This window comes from Melospiza georgiana, chromosome 15 (genome assembly GCF_028018845.1).
Source record: "Melospiza georgiana isolate bMelGeo1 chromosome 15, bMelGeo1.pri, whole genome shotgun sequence".
NCBI classification, from domain to species: domain Eukaryota; kingdom Metazoa; phylum Chordata; class Aves; order Passeriformes; family Passerellidae; genus Melospiza; species Melospiza georgiana.
Genome location: NC_080444.1, coordinates 10095690 through 10112368, shown reverse-complemented (window position 1 = coordinate 10112368; position 16679 = coordinate 10095690). Strand labels below are relative to the sequence as shown.

The 16679-nt window shown below is 43.1% G+C and overlaps 1 protein-coding gene across 2 annotated transcripts in view; it reads right to left on the bottom strand.

The window, feature by feature from the left end:
- Nucleotides 1–1269, bottom strand: part of FSTL4 (follistatin like 4) — a 208142-nt gene extending 206873 nt beyond the window's left edge. For both annotated transcript variants that reach the window (XM_058034588.1, XM_058034590.1), the window contains exon 1: nt 1200–1269. The gene's annotated coding sequence lies outside the window, so the exon portion shown is untranslated. The remainder of the gene's footprint in view (nt 1–1199) is intronic.
- Nucleotides 1270–16679: the final 15410 nt, after the last annotated feature.

Genomic DNA, 16679 nt, shown 5'->3' with positions numbered 1-16679 from the left:
CTTTCAATAATTTCCAACAAGCTTCACATCAGAAAGAGGCTGAACTTAATTACATGAAGTTCTGACTGTTGCTATAGCAAAAAGAAAGCATTTGGACATAACTATTACCTCTATTTAAACTGATGCTATTAAAACCAGATAAGAATCTGGTCCTTAGCTCCTGCCATCAACCTTTCCAATTGCTCCATCCTTATCTAAACAGCGTTGCCATTGCTGGCAAAATAATTTCGACATCCATAATTTCTTGTAAAGTGCTACAGAATTACGCTACAAAATTAAGTAGAAAATCCAGTTGTTTTGGCAAGACATAATGAAACCGAATAATTATTCGGTCAGCTGTCCACAGTTAAATACTTAAAGTTTGGGTGCATTAGGAGCTCATTGGAATCAGCTTTGATCTTTAAGTACAAACCGGACTTTTCATTTGAGCAAAAGCTACTTAAAAATATTTCTTTTTATTAAATTTAATAAGATTTCATTTCATTGAAATTCTCCAAGAGACTTCAATGCTCCGGAATAAATCTGGGGAGCATCAATCCAACAAGGATGCAGGACTATCAAGAAACTCCTGAACCGCGCAGAGATTTCGCCTCGGTTTTCAAAGCTGGCCCCACGACACGTTTCCAGACCGCTTTGTTCCGAGGTGACACACGGAGGGATGGCACCGCATCCCTTCCCCGGGCAGCGCACGGCGGGGCACCGGGCACCGCTCCCGCGCTCGGGCCGGCCCGGGCCGCCACCGCCGGCCCCCGGCGCCACCCGGCGGCCGAGCCGGGAACCGCCGGCCCCACTCGCGACCGCGCCGGGACCCGCGCCCGAGCCCGGACCCGAACCCGCGCCCACCGACGGCGGCCCCGCCGGGCGAGCACTGCGGCAGCGCGGCCCCGGAGCGGCGGCGGCGTCCGCCCCATCCCACCCCAGCCCACGGGCGGCACGTCCACGGTGCGACACGCGAGGCACGGCGCAGAGGTCCCCGCTCGCAGCGCAGCCCGTCCCGCCCGCTCCGCCGCCTCCGGGCCCCGCGGCGGGCACACACACCTGTTAGCTGGCCCGGCCCGCGGGGGGAGCGCTCGGCGGCACCCAGAGACCCCCGGCCCCCGAGGAGCGGACAGCGCAGGGAAGTGGGGATGGGGACGCGGGAGGGGATGGAGATGGGGATTGCAGCGTGAGGCAGCGCGGGGCGCTCCGGCCGCACTCACCTGGGCAGGAGCCGGGGCCGGGTTCGCTCCGGTCGGGCGGGGCGGAGCGCGGCGGGGCCGGTGCGGGCAGTGCGCGGCGCGGGCCGGGCCGGCCCTATTTCTGCTCTCCGGGCCGGAGCCGCCTGACGTCAGCGCCGCATTTGCATATTCCGCCCAATCCCGGCACCTGTGCGGGCGACGGGACCGCCCCGGGGCTGGGGGGGCAGCGGGGCCGGGCACCGGCACCGGGCGGGAGCACCCCGGAGCCGTGCGGGGAGCGAGGGGGCTCAGCAGCACCCCGGAGCCGTGCGGGAGCACCCCGGAGCTGTGCGGGGAGCGAGGGGGGTCAGCAGCATCCCGGAGCCGTGCGGGGAGCGCGGGGGGTCAGGAGCACCCCGGAGCCGTGCCGGGAGCACCACGGAGCCGTGCCGGGAGCGCGGGGGTCAGCAGCACCGGGTGATGCTCCTGGGGCCGGTGGTTCCGCGGGCTGCGGCTGCTGAGCCGCCCCCCGTCTGATCGCTCCCCGGCAGCTCCGTGCTCGCAGAGATGCTGCGGGCCCATGCGTGCCCGGAGCTGGCTACACAGGACTGCTGTCCCCTCGCCGTGTGGCCGTCAAACAGGGGAGAAATCGTGGGACACCGGATTGTCTGCGGTGGGACGCCGTGACTTGCCTCAGCAGGCACTGCACGGCATTGGGCTGTGCTGGAGGTGTGCCTTCTATTCCCACGTAACCGTGTTTATAAAGAGAGGCAAACATTAAAATTAATTCACTCTCCTCTTCTTCATCTCATTAAAAAAAAAAATCAATATAATAATTTCTTATCTAGCTTTTAACAAGGACGTTTGCATGAGCAGGAGGCATGGCAGGACCACAGAGCCAGAATATGTGGGTATTTGTACCAAAGACTGCAAGGAGGTTTAGGCAAAGGTGATAGAGTGTTCAGAATTAGCAACAGGAGAGGAGCAGTCTAAAAGACCTGATAAAACATGTCAAATTTTGTGTTTCTTCCTGTAAAGAATCTTAGAGCCTACAGAATTAGTTTGGATTTGCTTCAGCATGAAAAGGACAGGATCCTCCTCATGGCTAGTAGACATGGGCTACTCTGGGAAACTGAGTCTAAGTCCAGGAGAAAATGTGCTTTGTAAAAAATCATTCCACAAAATTCAGCACGAAGTTGCAGAAGCAGCTCTTTCATGGCTAAATTTGGGGGATTTTATTTTCTATTTTCTATTTTCTCTGCAGGAAATACCAAGTGATCAGATTGGTTCATTTTCCAGAACCTTTGTTTCTGGCCTGTTAAATCCAATACCACTAAAATATTTTCAGTGTTTGCAAATAAATGGAGCTTTTTCTCCCAAACTGTCACAAAGGCTCATAGGGATTTGTTATTTTGTGGTTACCTTCTTTAGGACGATATGAAATTGCAGATTTAAGGTTTGAATTTTAAAAAGAAATCACAAATGCAATTTAAAAAATGGAGTATCCCCAATGAATTGTGCCCAGGCAACATAAGAGAGGTCTTTGCAGAGTGTCCTGGAAGAAATGAGTCTGTATTTCATAGGTGCCCTATAGGTTTAAGAGATCTGAGGTTTTAAAAAAATAACACTGAAATCTAATCAGCAACAAATAGGGTATCTCTGGTGAGATCTTTTTTTCTTTCCCGAGAGAAAAAAAATTGGAAATAATATCAGTGCAGACGATTCTTCCCCATTTCCTGAAGGGAAGGAAGAAAAGTCTCTCCACTTACCAGCATCATTTTTTCTATGAAAATATGTCTGTGCTGTCAATTTGAAGTATTTACTAATCTCTCTGTATCTCTTCAAGTCGGACATAAATACAAGATGCATTAGTAGACATCTGAAGTATCTGCACAGCCTGTGCTTATTTATATCCACACATGCTGGAGGATACAGAGTTCCTTCCCCACCAGCAGCTTGCCTGGGTGATATTTGCCACCTCACTTTCGTAGCAGGAGGAACATTTTGCTCATTTTACATCATCTGGTGCGGTTTTCAATGCACGGGCTGGGGCTGCTGTGTTTCTCAAGAGGCTGGCAGAGTGAGCTGTGGGCAGTGCCACGAGCCTGCCAGGACCTCCCCGTGCCATCAGCTGTGTACCGCCAGTGAGAGGCTGTGGGGTCCTGTCGCCCTGATCTTTAAAGATTTTCTAAGCCTTCTGACTTTTACATTCTTGTAACAAACTTTCTCACACACTTTCTGTAAATAACTTATTGTCTTGCATTCTTTTATGGAGGAGGAGAAATCTGATGGACTCTTGGTTTGTCTGGTGTCATTGGAGAGGCAGCACTGTCAACCTCCAATCCACTGTCACTTTTGAAATCTATAAATGTTGGAGTCAGAAAATAAACTTCCCTTTTCTTCACCTTGAGAGTGTAGTTTCGTGTCCTATAGTAACAGGGTCCCTCCCTGGAGCTCTTGGGGCTCACCACCTGCTTGTGAACCTCTAAATAAGCACCCTGAGCATCTCAGCAGTTAACAAGGAATAAATTTGCCCTGCACAGTGTTGGACAACTTAGCCCAACAAAGTCTGCTCTTCCATCAGCTCCCAGGTGCTGAGGGTGTCCGTGTTCCCAAGCCAGATGTCCCTTTGCCACCACTGACAGAGGTAGGTACTTACAAGCATTTTTAGTGCCTCCTCTCACACATTTGGGTCCACATTTGGGTGCATTTCTCCAGTATTCTGGTTCAAAATCTTTTGGTGTTTCCAACCTTTTCCAAGTCTTGTCTATAAAAAGCAGATGGAGGCACTCCTCATCACATCCTCAACTCTAGCTCCATACCCCACTTCTGCAAACACTTTCAGTCTGTCCTGAGACCTTTAACAGCCCTGTGGAAGGGTGTCAGCATCCCAAGAGGTGTTTTTGAACAGATGCTGAGGGAGCTTTTCAAGGAGGGAGTCAGCTGTCTCCCTACCCTGGTACACCCACCTTTGTGAAGCTGAGCAAAGCAAAAAGCTTTCTTCGAGACCTGGAGAAATAAACTCAGCAGGCTGGCAATGAAAGGTGATAAATTCCTCATCTTCAGGGCTGGATGAGTTTGAAGCAAAATAATTGTTGCTTTCTTTCGAACTGGGAATTGAAGAGACCCAAAAAACAATGATTATACTTAAAAAGGAGAGAAGAAATGGATGGTTTCAAAGACAGACTTGAGCACCCAAAAAATCTTAGGCAGAGAAGAGGGAGAAATAAGCTTTTTTTTTTTCATCAAAACGCAGGATAACCTGTTCATTGTAATGACATCTAAAGCATCACCCATTCCTTCTGTTTAAAAAAATAGATATTAGAACCAGAAAACTCTGAAAGTTTAGAGGATTGAAGCTGCAAGAGACAATAGATTAATATGATGTGGGCAAATTTGAGGACTGTGAAGAAGGAGAGACTTGTACCAGTCCCAGCCTTGTGTACTTCAGTGAGAGGAGCTGGAAATGTGCAACTTCTTGTTAGCTTTGACTGATGGGACTTCAGGAATTTGATAAGAAATTTTAAACAGATTGGAGAGGCACAGCTCTGTGTCACTGAAGATATGATCCCATTTTAGGGTGACCATGACAGTTGGTTTAAGGAAAATAGTTTTAAAGAACAGATGATCATGTCTTACACAGCTTTTCTTTCTTAATTTACAAAAAACCTGCACAACAGAGCAATGCAAATAGCCAAGGCTCCCTGAACTATACCAGCAAAGGAATTGCTTGTAACCAAACTTGTAACCATGTCAGCCATTTGAAGTACTTCCAAAATCTAGCAATGATGTCGAGAAAAAGAGAAGAAGGCTTCCTCTGCGAAAATTCAAACCTTTAACATCAGCACATCACCCACCTGCCTCACTTGTCCAGTCTTGCTGGCTAAATGCAGTAACTAATAATGATATTTCAAAAGAACATTGTATTCACTGGGAACAAGAAGCTGAGGAGGTAATAGGACAACAAGATTCATGCTCATCACTTGGAGTCATTTGAACCAAGAGCCTAAATCAGACCTGATTAAGATCGGAACTCAAAACAAGATTAAATCAAAACTAGAGATATTAAACAAATACAAATGTGACAAGAGTCATGATTCAATTATTAGAAGTCCATCTTTTAATTACTCATTAAGATGACAGTGTGTATCTTTGCCTATGTACATTTAGCAAAGCCTTTTCACTTTGACAGTGCATAAAATTATCCCTGCCAACTGTATTTCTCTTACTTTTTATGTCAACTCTAGAGTTACCAGTTTTTCATTATCCTCTTGCTCACAAATTAACAAGGAGAACAAATTTAATAGCAGCCTCAAACCTTTAGAGATTATGTCAGCCTTGTGTATCTGTGCCAGTTAAATTACCATTTATTTCTGCTTAAATTTAATCTGGTCATCTTCATACAAACACACACATATTCAGAGCCTGTTCTAGGGGTGCAGCAAGCACAAAATGAGGGGCTGCTCTGAAAAGCTGACATGGAGCTTGGACTTGAACTTTTCTAATCACATCACCCTGTTAAAGATGCAGCAAATGGAGAGGACCAAGGTCAAGAGCTTCAAACACACAAGAGGATTCTCTGGGTGCTGCTGTCCCACATCATTACAAGCTGGAATATCTGTGGACAAATGTCTGCAGCAGTGGAATGTTCTGTGGGTGGTCAAAATGGGTTGAGGCACAGATCTAGGCAAGTGGTGATCCATCCTCTATCTTTGTTGTGTTTTCCTAAATGTTTGGTGGGTGTTCTGTTGCAGTGCTTCATCCCTGCCTTCATAGCTAGAAGTCCAAAATACAAAAAATTGTAATATTTTGTTGTAAAAGAAGTTTCATACAGAAGGAAATACGAAGGGTAGAAACAGTGGTTTGATTCATTTCACAGCTGTAGTCTTTTTTGATTTGTTTGTAATTTTCTACGCTACTGCTTCCAATTTGATAGTGTCTGGGCATCGGATGACAAAGGGAATGGGATAACAGATGATGAGCTCAAAATACTGAACACCATCACACTTACCCTTATGTGTACCACAATCAATATGTCTCTTTGAGAAAGGAACCATCAGCCACTGGGCAAAGTTTGGAATATAAAATGCCACAGGAACTCAAGGCACATTTCTTATTTCTTAGGAGTTGTCAGAGCAGCTGGCTTGTTGCTGTGTAGGGAACATGTGTATGTTCAAATAAATAGCCCCAGAGACCTGAATTCAAATTGCTGTGGCAATTTTCAGCAGCTCCCTCCTTCTCCATTGTCCTGGGAGCCACAGGCACATGAACAAATATAGGATTAATGGAGGGACCAGTGGGAACAGGTCCTGTGGCCATTGATCCAACTTGTGGCTTTGGGAATGGCACCAATTTTCCTCTTTTTTTTCCTCATCGCTGAATATTTTGTTGGTCTCTTCTCCCAAATATCATCAAAAGCAGTGAGCAGCATTCATCTGAAAACAAGAAGGGACTTTGAACCATGAACATGGATAATAACAAGGTGTTTAGCTTTTTCCCAAGCTCGTTGGCTATTTGCAAATACAGTGAAGTCATAGGCAAGTCCTGGTGCATATTCTAGAGCATTTGGTGATCTTTCTTTCAAGCTTGTTTTCAAGAAGAAGTTTAAAGCAAGGAGCTCTAGAGGTAGAGAGAGACACAGGACTCCTAATCCATGTCATCATACTCCCTGTGTCAGAGAGAAAGAGGCAGATGGATGAAACAGGTGAAGATAAAAGAATAAGCAAAAGAAAAAAACAGCAAGAAACATGAGCCTGCTTTATCTGAAACACTGGAAAAAGCTTTCTAAAGCATCTTCACATTTTATCTCATTGAATAGGTTTTACTTTGCACCCGTGCATATCTGTGCTGTGTATCAGGATCTGGAAATGCATATGAGCAAGGGTGAATTGTCTGCAGATTCCTAAAATTGCCTTTATAGACAGATGGCCAGAAAGCAGCTGGGAGGGAGAGTACAAGCAAGGAGGCTGTCGTTCTTCAAGAAAAATTAAGAAATTAAGCTGCACCATCAGTGCTAAGAAAGACAAACCCCTGCAAAGCATGAGCCAGGCTCAGTTAAAACAGCAATTAAATGATTTAGAACAAGTCTGTGATCATTTACAATTTTTAAAGGTGAAAGGTGTGATTTTGGTAATGCCTTAAAATTAAAAGGCCAGCCACTCCATCTTTAAAACGATGGTTTCTCTCATGAAAGACTTATCTCATTGTCAGTCCATTAGCAGCCAGCCAGAACCCATCCTTACAAAAATAATTGGCTATTGATATATGGTAATACTGAAAAGTTATTCTTATTTTTGTTCCTTGCTACAGAAAGATGTCCTCTCCAGCCTACACTTTGAATCATTATAAATGCTACTGTGAAAGACTAAAAACACTGTTCTGAGATAGATTAGGATCCAGTTCGCAAATAAATATATTTTAGTACTGAGAGAAGAAGCAAATGTTACTGGTACTGAGTGTTTTATACACAGTAGAGACCACTTAGGCTGAAATATTCCCCTCGTGTTAAATTAGTGTTGCTGGCCATGCAGAGTCCCCTCTACATGACAGGCTCCTGGGCAGGGTTTATACCTGCTGTGCTCAGGCGAAGATTTGGCTCTGAACCACAATAGCAACCCCTCTGCTTCCCATGAAATGGGGTAAAAAAGATGGTTTACCTTGAAAAAGGGTTGTTTACCTCAAAAAAGGATGGTGTCCTGTGATGGTGTACACAGGGGTCTGAGGATGAGGGAAGAGATGAGGATCTGACTCCATGTTTCAGAAGGCTTGATTTATTATTTTATGATATATATTATATTATATTAAAACTATACTAAAAGAATCGAAGAAAGGATTTCATCAGAAGACTAGCTAAGAATAGAAAAAGAAAGAATGATAACAAAGGCCCAGCTGTCTCAGACAGAGAGTCCGAGACAACTGGGCTGTGATTGGGCATTAATTAGAAACAACCACACGAGACCAATCACAGATCCACCTGTTGCATTCCACAGCAGCAGATAACCATTGTTTACATTTTGTTCCTGAGGCCTCTCAGCTTCTCAAGAGGAAAAATCCTAAGGAAAGGATTTTCATAAAATGTGTCTGTGACAGTTTCCCAGAGACAGGCAGGGCCCACTGTTCTCTGCAGCGACCAAGGTACCAAATTCCCCTTGGCCCAAGAAAGGGTTGCATCCTGTGCACTGCTGCAGTGCCTGGATCCTGGAGGATCTGGAATGCTGGGAACAGCAAAACCCCTCCACCAGCACCCACTGTGCCCTGTATAATTTGTGCCCAGGCTGGGAAGTTGGCACTGAGGCTCTAAAGCCGCGAGGAGCTGATGGCAGATGCTGCACTTTCAGCTAAGCACCCCTCTAGAAGAGCTAATAAAACCAGAGGACATTAGGCTTCAGAATGCCATATTTTAAAGATAAAACCTCTCTGGTTGGAATTGTACTAAGATTTTTACTTTCTTGTGGACAGTTATTTGGCTGCTCTGAAGCACAATCTCGAGCTGAAGTGAGCCAATGGGTTATAAATCTCTGGCTGGGACAGAATGCAAGGGAGAAGAGAGGAAGTGGGGAAATAATCAAGCATGACAGAGAATATTTGGGACCACAGTTTGAGCCAGTAGTCAAAATTCCTCATGCTTAAGGCTCAAGCACACACCAATGAGAAAGTAAGGTGTTAAACAGCTTCAACAAATCTGTCTTGGGGCCATGTATAGAAAACTGATTTTTGGTTGTTTTGCCTTGTATATGGCAACTCATTTGTGGCAGTTTTTGATAAAATATTTTAAGGGGTAAAAAATGAGTTTTAGATTTGTTTCAGCTGCTTATGGAATTATTTTTTCCTTATATATTTTTCATGTTTGGCCAAAATTCTACTGTAAGTCTTCCAACACAAACATATCACTTTCAGTAGCTGCTACACTGAGTCTCTGTTATCCGTTTAGCAACAGCCTCTGCTGCAATAAAAGAAAATGTATTTTTTCTCTTGTCTCCTGTTGTTCAGAATTACACTTGGATATTACATTGTCAATGTTTAGTATTATATCATTTCCCTGACAATTCATCGTAATCAAATCTTCCACAAAGTCAATAGCAATGACATTTTTATAAGGCATTGTCTCCCTCAAACTATTAGGTGATTTCAGATCTTTGAATTTTCTGATGTGAGAGTAATAGTGACCTGGAAGAAAGCATAAAATCTGGGAAAGTCATTCAAGCAGCCATGTCATTGCTCAGCAGCCAAACCTATGGGTCAGAGCTCTCACTAGTTCAGACAGGTCACTCAATCATATGAATGACTTTTATTTTCTCTAGAAAACAATGCAAAATAAATAAATGAGCTAGCAGGCCTACTGGAACCAATAATAGTATTTCTACTGCACTTAATGGACCAGATGTTTTCTTTGCAGAGGCTTATATGATGTTACACTGGGTACATCTGTGCTGCAATGCAAATATGGCACTGCAAGTCACAGGGAGGTACTTAAGGTGGTTTAAAGGAGGCACCAGCAGCTGCAGGACTGCAGAGCAGAGAGAATGCTGGAAATGCCAGCCCAGCCCCAAGGATTTGTTTGCTCCATGAACTGGTGCATGGCTGTGTGCTGGCACAGCCGCTGTGCCATGAGGCTGAGACCTCTCCCTTCAGCATCCTTTCAGCTGGACACAGCTTCCACCGCCTGCCTCCTATTCAGCTCCTCAGGATCAATTCCAGTTTCATGTTCTGCCTTTAGGAATGGCAGGGTCACTCTGCTGGGGGTCACTCAGGAGTGGAAGGAACCAAAATGGGAGCAAAGTCAAAACTAGGAATTAATTAACTGAAAGTTTGCACAGAGCCAATAGAACTTTTGTATGAAAGAAAATGGCACAAGTACATCTTCCTATCTCGGCTATTTACAAATACAGATTGAAAAAATATTATAGTGAATTAAAATAAACCAAAATTCTTTATAGTTATGCTTGCTACAGTGGAATGCCATAAAAAAGAATAAAGGTATATCTAAATAAGTTCAGCCTTCAGAGGAAAAGACTCAGGAGGGACATCACTGCTCCTGCAGCTAGAGAGGGAGGGCAGCAAGGTGAGCTAAGTGTGTCCTGTGGGCACACACTGAGTGTGCATGGCAAGGGTGCAAGATGCATGATCTGGTGGATAAAGGGAGGGAAAAGTAACCACAAGGGTGGTTAAAGACAGGAACAAGGACTCAAAGAGGTTGTAGGATCTTTCCTTCAAGGTATTTAAAAGTTGAATTGATGAGTCTTTGAACAACCTGCCCTAGCAGACCCTGCCTTGAGCAGGAAGCTGGGCTGAATGACCTCCACAGGCGCCATCCACATAATTTTGTCTACAGTTCTGTTAATTTCCAAATAATTTTTGATTTTTCCCTCTGGAAAAAGAAGCATCACTTAGTGAGTATAACCAACTAAATCCATGATCGCTTTCAGGCAATCAGCTTGGGATATGCATCTTTTGATAATATTGAAAGTAACAAGTCCCCAGCTGACTTCTAACTAAAAGAGCCAAGCAGAGGCTTGGATTCTAAATCAATAGTGAAAACTGATCTACAAAGTCTTTTTTTATGCCTAGAAGCAGAAGTTCTGATGAAAAACACATATAGGATATTATGATGAACAGTTGCTGCTGTAGCATTAAATAAGATTAATGCATGTAAAAAGTCTCTTATTTCATTCTCACCCTCACAACAGCTCCTGAGGCAGTCTGAACTGAGATATTTCACCTACACTGTGTCTGCTCTCTTGTGGTTGTAGATGTTCTGGGTGATGCTGCTCCATGTGGCTGCCTGTGCTTCAGCAGAGATTTCCAGCACACAAACTCAACATCTGCAAGAATTTTGTCACAGAGCTCCCTTCAGCCTGAGGTTTCTTGACTTGCCTTTAAATCATACTAGTGCTGCTGTTGAGTTCTTGAATCACTTCCACAAACTTACTGGCACAAGCTTGGTACATACATCCCTCTTCTGTGTATTTTAAAGTTACTGGAGGATCTCTCAAATCATCAGGCAGCAGCCCACGAGGTGACTTAGTTCTTCTTTCACTCACAGCACAAATCCTGCAGTCAGTGAACTCTCTACATCTGGCAGCTGATAAATAATGTACTAACCTAACTAAAAACCAGGGTGTACCAGTAGCTGTGCTTTCTGAGTTTGATTTGTGCTTTGAGGGAGTGCAGTAACCTCAGTGCCACCAAGACATCAGCAGCACAAGCCTCAATTAACTTATTGTTTCCGTAGCAAGCAGCAAAAGCAATGCTGTTTTTGAAGATGTTTCAGTTTCTCTAACCCAACAGCACCACAGAGCAGAGCATGGTCTGAAAGGGACCAGCTGCTGATGAGTGGCTTTCTCCCAAGAGTGGCTCAAACATGGTCGAAGGATGAAGTGTTGGAAGTACTTTGCAAGCACTTATCACTTGTGTATGGGTGATAGAGCTACATCTGTGTAAACCACAGGCATGAGTTTCATTGATTTGGATGGGTAATTTATTTCTGACTCCGCAAGGCAAACCCTTGGGGACCAGCAGTCAATACCAGCAGAAGTGGATTAGCACAAGAACACATATCTTTTGGGTCAGTGGGCAGAAAAAATAGTTATTATTCCTATTAGCTCAGATTCAGGTGGAAAAAGAAAGGAAAAAGTTAGTGTCAGCTGCAGGCTCTATAAATGGTATTTCTACTTTTTCTTTGACAAATTACAAAATCTGCCACTATTCTGTTTGGTGGGGTTTTTTTGTTGTTGTTGTTTTTTTGTTTTTTTGTTTTTTTCTTTTTTTTTTTTTATAATATTGATGCATTTTAAACAGGAAGAAATAAGAGAATAGGGACAGATCTAGTCCCTGTTCTCATCTCACCTTCTTCATGCATTGTGTAACTCCCTAATGGCTGAGAACCTGCTCAAGGCTCCTCATTGTCAGTGTGTTCAGGTCTTGAGGGACAAGACCCACAACTAATATTCAAGACAATATATTCCTGTCTATGAATAACATGAAGAAATTAATCCTTTTTTTCCTTTTTTTTCTCTTGCCTCTCACATGGCCTTAATGAAGATTTTGAACCCTGTCTCCCCAGGGCAATGAGCACCATCTAATATCTTCATTTAAATATTCTCTCCCTGCCTGAAGCCCCAAACTGAAATCTGAAAATCAGGAAAATTGTTCACCCAAGGCTTACCAAGCAACCTACAAACAAGTTTCTGCAAATAACTAGAGCTTTAAACTAAAAAAGCCACAGCACAAAGAGGAAATACAGCCAATCTTAGAGGTCTTTACCTTTATAGGGATGCTGGAGTCAAGGCATGAACCTGATGAAACTTGATATAAAAGACTTTTAAAACCAGGACAAAAGCTATTTTTACACCATTGTGAAGTAGATAAAATTTTCCACTTTCCTCCTGCCCCACTCTCCATGCTCCCAAATGTCTTTCCACCTCACACAAGAGACAATGTGCCCCACTGGAAGATGTGAGCTTTGTGGGGAGCTTGTAGCTCCATGTGGAGAGCTTTTCCCCTGGGAAGGAAGGAAGAGCTCCTCATTAGCTCCTCCATTTTGCTCTCACTCACTTACAGATGTGGCAAGATTTCCAGAAGTATATCTGGCCTTGAAATATTTTGAAAATCCATGAACTTCTGTGCTCCAAGGCCTATGCTGGATGTAGTTTTGGAAATCCTGCTGGAGAGCGCATGCAGCCCTTCTCCAGTAGCACTTGATTGCTCCATCTCAGGTCACCAAATTTACTCCAAATTATTTCTAGACATTCATAATATTTTTGCATTTCCAAGAAGGCACAGAAACAGTCCAGGAAATCTGTGTGGGTGAGGCTTTGTTTCAGGCACTCTTGCCAAGAGCAGGGATGTGAATGTTTCTCCTCACATGAGCAGAAACCTCCAAGTCATTGTGCTTTTTCCGGGTGAAAATAATAACAGTTACGTGCTTCAAGCATGTATGGATATCTTGTTTCAAGGTCCAACTGGCACTTTTGCTTTTTTTGGTGATAGGTTTGAGTCCTAAATTCTTATTGATAAATACCTCCCAGTTTTTGTGGGAGTGAAAATGGATATCTAGACCAAGATTTGGCCCTCAGTTCAACTGTCTATCTGGATTTTTTCTGTGATTCAACTTTAGGAAGCAAATGCAGACAGCTGTAAGGGAGCTGGAAGGAAGTGGGCAAGAATTAGAAAAACACACAATAATAAATTACCCTTTTTCTCCTGTTCTTTCAAAGATTACAAATATTTTGAGTGCCACAAATGTCACATCAACAAAAAGCTCAAACTCACCAGGTATTCAAGGTTACCCTCCCACTGGAAATGTAACAGGCATCCAGGTAGAAATGATGCTTTGTGGCCTCACAAACAGTCACTGATCCTGGTAGACAACCAGGATGCAATCAAAGTGGGAAGACCATAAAAAACTGATGTGCTGGTTGAAATTATTTATCCAAGCAACTTGATGAATACCTATAAATAAGAAATACAATAGCAGTGACTGGAGTTGGCTCAAAAATTACCCACAATTAATAAATCGACCCTTCCTGTGCACTGTGTTATTTTCCCTGACATTTTCACAAGCTACAAATCTGATAATACAATTAAATGACAAGTTCAATCACTTCTTTATTTCATGTATATGTATAATATAATATTTTATAGCTATATTACAGAAATGACTGTTTACTCACGTTGTATCTTCCCTAGCATAATTCAGAGCTTTGCTTGCCTAAGAAATTACTTGTCTGCATTTTGATTAAAAAAGCAAAACCTCATTGTTCCCGTGGCAAATGAATTCAGTCTTTAAATGAAACTCATTGTCACATCCTTTTCTCTGAAGCAAAGGCATTCAGCTTGTGGAATGGCTTTAACCTCCAGCACAGCACTTTTGTGTCTGTATCTGATCCACCCATAATTCATCCCTCCTCCAAAGCTTCGTCAGTGTTTGTGCTCTGTACTTAGTTCCCAATGAACTGGCTATAACACAGTAGTTACAGCTCCCTGGAAAATGACACACAGTAACTCTGTCAAGTTTTTTATTAGCTTGGATAGGTCTTTTATTTTAGCAATGTCTTTTATTACCTCGGATAGCTTTGAACTAGTTCTGAAGTGGATGAGTGAAGACCTGGAGATCCAATTTTATATTGGGAGCCATTAATTTTTTTAACCACAACCCCTTGATTATTGATAGGCTTTTGTTCTTTACAGTCATTGAACAACACATTGTTTGAAGTGAATCAGAGCACACAAACTTTCCCAGGCACCTGCTGGAGTTCGGATGGGCCACAGCAACAAGCCAGCAGAAGTCCTCTCACTTTCAGGATGCAAGAGGCATCTGCTCTTGACCAGAAGCTACTCTGATCCTTCCTGTTCCATTTTATTTCTCAAAAACAATCCTAAAAGTGATGTAGAGAAAGGAAGAACCTGTAAATCTCAACCCTTTTGCCCATTAATTCCCAGGTACACACAAACCCAGGTTATTGGGAATGGTTCAGCATTCCTTTTCCATAACTCCATGAATCAAGGCGTACTCCATCAAAACAAATTAACAGGAATGAGGGAGTACAATGAGGATCAAGCCCTAGAAGTGGATAAACTAGAAAAAAATATTTAAACGAAACAGAATTTAATTGAAATGTCAGTGTCAAAAATGGTGTACATCCATGCCAAAATCACGTGTTATTCACCCTAATCCCAATTCCCTGAGCCAAGTAACTTTTCTTTTCATTTATATGCCTTCAGTTACATTTTTAGGACTTCAACACTTGTTAAATTTGAACTGATCTCATAATCTGGATTCTTGACCAGCATAAAATAAGAATGTGTCTTCGAAGAAATTTTGGAAAATGACCAAGAAATTAATTTGCTCCCTTTTTCTAACAGAGACTTCTTTACATTATCAAAGTACTTAAGTAATCTAAAGCCTTAAAATTAAAACAGATTGCAAAATTTTTGATTGCCTTTCTTCTTTACAAAAAAGTGCTGAGAATACAAAATTTCTCTAATGAACCACAACACAATTTCCTTACAAGTTCAGTTGTTCAAACAGGGTTTATTTTTAAATTCAAAATTAAAAGGCAACACGATTTAAAGTTTGAGTCCTTTCAAACTTTTAGGTCTCTAACATCAGTCTATGACCATTACTTGATAAAGCTGAATTCTTTTGTATGAATCAGTCGTATTTATGAATCGAACAAAATTGTATAAATCAATTTTTTCTTTTTTTTTTTTGTATTTAAGTTCTTTCTTAGAATTCTCTTGGCGTTGGGCTATGGCATGTAATGTTTTCCTGTATTTTTCCTTGGATTGTTTGTATCGTTGTGGCCTCCAGAGACCCACATCACAGGACAAACATTCTTGCTACTGTTAATATGACAACCAATTGCAACGATCCCCAGATTTGTCAAGCAGTGAAATAAATGGAAATCCATGTCTCTCCAAGATCTGCTTGGAAAGGGTTCAGCTTGGCAACACAACCACAACAAGAAGTCCCGTTTTGACTTGAGTGCTAAAGACCTTTTTCTGTTTCATGCTCCTGGTGTCCATATTGCAGCTGTGAGTTACAAGGTATGCAGTGAAAGAACAAGGAAATGGCTTTAAACAGAGAGAAAAGGTTCAGATTCAATCTTAGGAAGAAATTCTTCCCTGTGAGGGTGCTGGGGCCCTGACACAGGTTACCAGGGAAGCTGTGGCTGCCCCATCCTGGAAATGTTCAAGGCCAGGTTGGATGGGGCTTGGAGCACCCTGGTCTATGGAAGATGTCTTTACCCATGGCAGGGGACTGGGGATAGATAATTGTTAAAGTTCCTTCCAACCCAAAGCATTCTGTGCTTCTGTGACAGAGCAGCAGGGCCAGAAGCTGGACAGAGCACCTGCAGAAGGGTCCCAAGGATTTGGATGATTGTGGTGAATGTCCAGATGATGCCAAACATTTTCCTTTCTCAGGAGAAAATTTCAGTGGTGCTTGGCAGGGTTTGGACTTCTCTGCAAACCACCTCTGATCACGACACATCCTCATGGCTTTGCATTTAATTCTTCAGATTGAGAAGTTTCCACTGTCCTCTGTTGTCAAGATCTCCCAGACAGATTACACTTTCCTGCTAAAAAATTCATACTGTAGGGATCAGCTAAAGTTAAATATAAGGGAAACAATACATTACCCTGGGATTGGACTCATCTTTCAAACTGGCCATTTGCTGGATGAGATTTCAGAGGGTGAGTAAAGGAAGCAGAGTAAGGACTAACTGGGCATCCCAGGAGCTGCACGAGGCATGTGGGGCAGGGTGAAGGTACTCCAGGGATGTCTCTTCCTCTGCTGCATCTTAAGGGAGAGAAGGGCAGACTGCTTTGGAAATGTTACTGGTTTTAACCAAATGCCCTCTAAAATAAGTCTGGAAGCAAATTATAAAATGTGGGGGAAAGGCCATGGATGGGAAATTTTCCATAGTTTTTTTTTAAAAGACACACTATATATGAGTTGCAATGTGAAGGGAAAAGCATCCTTGTGCAATCCTTGATGAATCCAAGGCTACTGGGACAAGA